Here is a 6,760-nt window from a genome sequence, read left to right as displayed (position 1 = left end):
GCTAGTAGTCGCTTCTATCAAATCCAAGAGCACGCAGAAAAAGTGGAAAGTTAGACTAGCCAGCCAAGATGCAAAGACTGAAGAAATTAGTTCTTCTATCCACCGAATTCATCGGATTTTGGAGGAACAGGATGAGATTCTGAGAATGCAGTGAGAGAAGAAAAGGTAACCTAACATGCCTTTTAGCCCAGTTGACGTATTGGCTGCAATATGCAAAATATAGCTGTAGCGAACAGGCACAAAAGTAGCTTCCTGTAATACTCCCATTTTATTCAAAGGTAGAACGCTACTGACAACTCCAGGCTTCCACGCATGCTTGTTTGTTTACACTGAATACAAGCTGAAGTGCAAAACGAAAGTAGGCCTAACGTTTGCCTACTGCCCCCATCAATGCAGATATTTCAAATAAAAAGTAAAAGTATAAAAAAAATATATATCCTTGATTAGCCTATGTTGGGTTTTGTGGATGAGAAAATGTTGTAGTTAGCTGTTTTAGGCAGTAGCCTATGCAGTCAGATAGGTCACCATTGGCATATTTGGATTAGCTACAGATGGATTCACAAATAAATAAATTAGCCTACATTTGGCAGGATACTTGATATACAGGCTAATGGCAAATATGGCAATGTATGATACTATTTTACATTAACAAAATGTAGGAAAATAGAACAGATTGTAAATAAAGTAGGCTCTGATCTTTAAAATCCTATTTCCTGTAGCCTAAATGTTGTCAGTCATTCTTAATATTCGCAATTGGTGCACTGGCATGTTTAAGTGTTAGCTGCAGTGTAATGTTAGATTATGTTTAAGTTAAGTACAGAACTGACTGTGCGCCCAAATTTTTCTCTGTGCTCCTAAATTTTTTAACTTGGGCACACAAGTGCTCCTGGAAAAAAATGTTAGTGTAGAGCCCTGAAATGGCATCGGCATAATGCAGTTCAACATCACGTCTCTTTAAGTTCTCTAATATTTCCTCATTTATGTCATCAACACATCCATGATTCATGGAAATGGCGTGTACGCTAGATTTATGCTTATTTTCCCACATCCTCATGGACACCACAATGATCCCTCGTATTTTTCCTTGTAAGTATGATTTGCAGACATGGAAACTGCTGCGTCTGTGTAGCCTATATTAGGAGCAAAGTGTACGCTATTATACCCAAGCAGGTGTACGGCCGTACGCACTGTGCTTACTTACCATTAGGCAAATCAACAACGAGAGACAATTTCCTCTATATGTGTCTTCACACCAAGTTGACCTACTATAACTTCCCAACTCTGCATCCCATTAACTGCATGATAGGCTATTTACAACTCCTTGTGAACCTGATGAAGCATTGGCGAAACGCGTCGTTCACTGAAAAATAAACCAGCAAAGAAAATCCACCAGTGTGCGGTGATCCTTCACTTTCTTTTAATCTTACTGACTATTTAAATTGTAACTGTAACGGAATACAGTTACTCATAATTTGTATTCTGAATACATAACGCCGGTACATGTATTCCGTTACTCCCCAACACTGTGGAGGTGGCAGTGGCATGATCATAGTGTCCGTAATGGACGTGGACAGCAGGGGTAGTAAAAATGAGTCCATGAGCCACAGGCCAAAAAAGGGGCGTGTCACTACCACTTGGGGGGGCAAATTCTCACTATATTTTTCTGAAAGCTACATATCTCTGGAGTATAAAATGGTATGATGGCAAGTTGGACCTCTGATTTGGAAAAAAAGGAAATTCCGCCTATTGGCTTTTTTTTGTTAAACCACTCATAAGAGCCCAGAAAATAATCCAAACCTCATTATTACTGATGCATATGTGGTGTTTGATGTTGGCATACATATTTTGAATCATTATGTGATTTTGCCCTTCATTTTGGTTGATAAAATTCAAGATTTATGTGTAATAATGAGCAAATCTACATTTTCAGAGACACAACGTGTTGCAGCACTAATTGAAATGCCCACTACCTCATTAATCAATGTATTTATACCTTCCTACCTCCCAGGAGAAACTTGAAATACAAATGATTACATAGGTCTGCATTGCTATGCTATTTACTATTTGTAAATGTACTATTCGGAAACACCCAAAAATTCAGTAAATTAGTATTTTATTGAAACTACCCATAAGAGATATTCCAAGAGATCAAAACATCATGATTACCAATCACATATTACCTTTACATTTAAGGAATACCATATGAAAATTGTTCACATCACCACATGTACCCAGCTTAACATAAATATTACAATGTCCAGGGCACATGAAATACATACAGTAATTTCCTGTGTATTAGCCGTATTGTGTATAAGCCACAGGACAGTGTTGTATGCAAGTTAAAAGAAACAAAACCATATACCATATTAACTGCCCCAGTGTATTAACCTCATAGCTGAAGACATTTTGCAAAATCAATGTATAAGCTGCAGCTAATAGTTGGGAAATTATGGTAATTGCATCACAGGTATGACTAAAATGATGTACATTATACATTTCAGTTGTACTTTTGACTAGTAAGAATGTGGGAATGAGATGTAGATGAACTGGTTGGTGAAAATATTCATACTTTACACATTGTTATCATTATGTACAATTAATTATTATTATTATTATTATTATTATTATTATCATACTTAAAATTGTCTTTCATCTGATGTTAAAATAATTTCCATTGAAAAGAAATAATAACTATTTTCCAAGACTTGATCTACAAGTAAGATGACAAAATTGTCCCCACCAATATTTTAGCGAACTTATTTGTACTGCTGATCATTCCGACAGCCAGCACGACAATACAAGAAACGTCAGGGTTATCTGACACGCAGGCTACACGCATGGAGAATGCCAATGCACAGGCTACTTTGCAGTGGCAGTCAAGCGAGCAGGTGTGTCAACAACAACGGTAAGTTACCAGGGCTGTCTGCCAATACATACCCCATAAAAGGCCAAAGTAAAACATTTTGATATTGAATTTGACTGACGGAGCTTTCAATTCGGCAGCCGTGGCCTAGGCTACTGGTTAGCGCTTCGGACTTGTAACCGGAGGGTTGCCGATTCGAACCCCGACCCCTCATTGCTACCCAAGCGCTGCTGTTGTTGCAGGCAGCTCACTGCGCCGGGATTAGTGTGTGCTTCACCTCACTGTGTGCTGAGTGTTTCACTAATTCACGGATTGGGATAAATGCAGAGATTAAAATATACTTATACTTACAATTAAACACATTATAATCAATAGGGCAAAATCATAATTGTGTATCTGTGCCGAATTTCGTAATTCAAGTCCAGTGTAGAACTGAATAAGAAAATCATAAGGCTGTATATCTTGAACTTCCAGTATGTGAGAAACTTGACTTGCCTTAATATCTCCAACCTCAAGTATGCAGCTAATAAGGAAATATAATTGTTATTTAATTAAACAAGGTGAACTTCTCCCCACTGTGCAATGCAGAAAAGGATGCTACAAGGAAGGGAATTCAAACACACTCAACACCTTACCATCTATTGATGTCATTGTGGTTCATTGAGATATCTGACATTTTTTCTGTTAATTGGCTTGGATACAAAAGGACATTGTTGCCTTTGTCGGTGTCCTTATGTGAACTTGCACAGGTAACCTTGCTCATCTTTACTTGCGTACGACTTCACACCAGTGCTTCAGGGCAGCCGTGGCCTACTGGTTAGCGCTTCGGACTTGTGACCGGAGGGTTGCCGGTTCAAACCCCGATCAGTAGGCACGGCTGAAGTGCCCTTGAGCAAGGCACCTAACCCCTCACTGCTCCCTGAGCGCCGCTGTTGTTGCAGGCAGCTTACTGCGCCGTGATTAGTGGGTACCTCACTGTGTGTTCACTGTGTGCTGAGTGTGTTTCACTAATTCACAGATTGGGATAAATGCAGAGACCAAATTTCCCTCACGGGATCAAAAGAGTATTCATACTTATACTTCAGACCAGAGCTGATGCTTAAGCAAAGGTCGTCACTGAAAAGCTGTGAATGTCGTGTCACATTAGCTGATTGCGATAAACATTAACCATTGTTGCCTAATTACCAATTATTCATCAAGTAGTAACTTTTTGTTAGTGTTTTTCACATAGTATTTTGCAGTATTTTTAAAATACAAAAATACACACCAAAAAAGTATTTTGATACAAAATACAGAGCCATTTCCTTCAACCCAATAAAATAAAAATTACAAAATACTATTTTGTATTTGAAATACATATTACATGTTTCAGAAATCTTGACATGTCTAAGTTTTGGGTTGCAATATACAGGTAGTGGGCTCTCTGTTAATTTTAATGAGTAGGCCTAAGCCTAAAGTTACAGCATTTCTATCACAATTGACCAGACTTTGACCTTTGGTCTGCTTTTAACAAAATTCTGGCTATGATTGTTCCTTGTATTACATCATGAGCCATCACTGTGCCTATTGCATTCTACTGTTGTTAGCCTTAAGCCTAGCTCAGTCATTATGTTATACCACATCACCCTCCATTAGAAGTGCAATGAGCTGCATTGAGCATAATAAACTGCATTTAGAATTCCAAATTCATATTTCTAGATATTTTGGTGAAAGTAACTCAAAAGTAATACAATAGTAGTGTAATGCCTTACAATTCAGATACATATTATAATGTAACAAATTATTTTGAAATGACACTAATGAGTAATACATAATACGATTTTGAAGTAACTTGCCCAACACTGATGACAACCATCACTTTCTATGTATGTCTGTGTTTGTGTGTGTGTGTGTGTGTGTGTGTGTGGAGGGTCAATCAAATTCTATGATTGCCACTGATGTGAATGATCTCACAAATCACACAAACCAAATCAAGTTTTAAAAAAAATCGCAAAAGTATCGAAATTGAGATTCTTCACTTAGTATTGGTATTGAAACACTAATGTTGGGATTGTGACAACAGGAGTTGGGGATGTGTCCCCACCAAAGCTGAGACCAAACCTACGCCCTTGGCCTAAACTACAAACTGTCTCCTGCTTAAACTGTCTCCTAGCTAAATGTGTTACATAAATGTGTCACCATAGTTAGCTTTTCCGAGCGAGGATAAGTTTTTTCATAATGATCACGCAGTTAAATAAAGTTAACATGTCGATTACAGAAAGGTTTGGCTGTCAAAATCGGTTGGATAGGATAAATCAGATGTTTTAGTTAGTACTTAGACTGTAATGTAAGTTCCATGTGAAGTCGAGGGGAGTAACGTGAGTAGTAAAGAGTTATCTTTAAGTTTCAAAGTAATACTTTTTCTCTGTGTGACAGGCCATTTTGCAGGGTTCCCACTCTGAGGTCAAATGTGAAATTCCATGACTTTTCCCTGACAAAAAAAATAAATTTCCAATGACTTACTATAATGAATGGTACCGACCAATGATTTCAGAGCAGCCGCGTAGCGTTCAAGAATCTTTTACTTTTGTAGAGCGGGAGATGAATACTGTAAATGGGCATTGAATAAACAAAGTTGGACTACTCAAGCAAGCAGTAAAGCTAATAACCAGATATACACCAGTTCTCTGTGGAAATATTTGTAGGCCTATTTAATCTATGTTGGCAAGTAAATGTTGAATTGCTAACAACTAAATTTCCTGATATCAAAATGACTCCAGTCAACTTGAATGCAAGAGTTTTAAACAAATGTGCACAGTGTGCTAATGATGCTAATTGGATTTAACAATTTAGCTAGTCGTTTTCTATGCGTCCTTGCTTTCACGATTGTGAATGTTTTATTTGGATTAAATGTGCATAATGAGGGGCGTATCCATTGAGAGAGAGAGAGAGAGAGAGAGAGAGAGAGAGAGAGAGAGAGAGAGAAGAGGGGGTTTAAGGTAGGCTACTTCTATATTGTTTGGTCTACAATGAAAGCTATGAAATTATGATTTATTTATTTATTTTTAGACAACGGACCGGTAGTTAAGGCGGGAGACATTTGCTTAGGCACGCCGCCTAATGGCCTCCTTACACCAAACAACTTTGACAAGATTTGGGAAAGATTCTTGAAAGATTGGAGTCTTTTGAGTAAAGCTTGAATGGGGGCAATTAGTTAAAAGACTACAATCTTTCAAGAATCTTTCCCAAATCTTGTCAACGTTGTTTGTAAGGTGGCCATTAGCTGCAAAGCACTGCAGTAAACACTGGAAGGGGGGTGTCACGATTCTGCCGTCTCACATCGTGACAGGTTTGTGGATGAGTTGTGATTTCGGTTTCGATACACGTCACCACATATAAATATGAAAATGTTGGAGTTCTTTTGTCACTTTTTGGAGCTATAGGCTAGTTGGTTCCAACCACGTCAATGAACTAAGAAAAGCTAGGCTGACGGTGGGTGAGTCAGACTGAGTTACTGTTCTGGGTGCTATACACACAGAGGCAAGAAGGGTATGTATCATCTTATCTAACTCTAGGGGAGACGGCAAATAAGTTAATTTCCCAAAATGTTCCCGTGTTCAATTGCACACTGCTCATGTATGACAATCTACCATAAATGTCAGAAGAAGTGTTATATTACATTCCTTGTGCTGTAGGCCAATAAACTCGTCTCTGATTCTAAAGAAGCAGCCTGTTGATTGACTAACTACTGTATTTTTGGCTCCAGTTCCCCCATTTGTAGAGCTAGGAATGTAGGAACACCAGAGTCCATTTGACCACAGGCTGAACAGATAGCTTAGAGAACATTCAGAATTCACTGAAATTGACACATTGTATTGGAATTGTGGACTCTTAAAGTATCATTGTCTGTAATATATA

The sequence above is a fragment of the Alosa alosa genome, chromosome 11 (assembly GCF_017589495.1).
Source record: "Alosa alosa isolate M-15738 ecotype Scorff River chromosome 11, AALO_Geno_1.1, whole genome shotgun sequence".
In the NCBI taxonomy this organism is placed as follows: Eukaryota; Metazoa; Chordata; class Actinopteri; order Clupeiformes; family Clupeidae; genus Alosa; species Alosa alosa.
The sequence above is the reverse complement of the archived record's forward strand: the minus strand, read 5'-3'. Positions refer to the sequence as shown.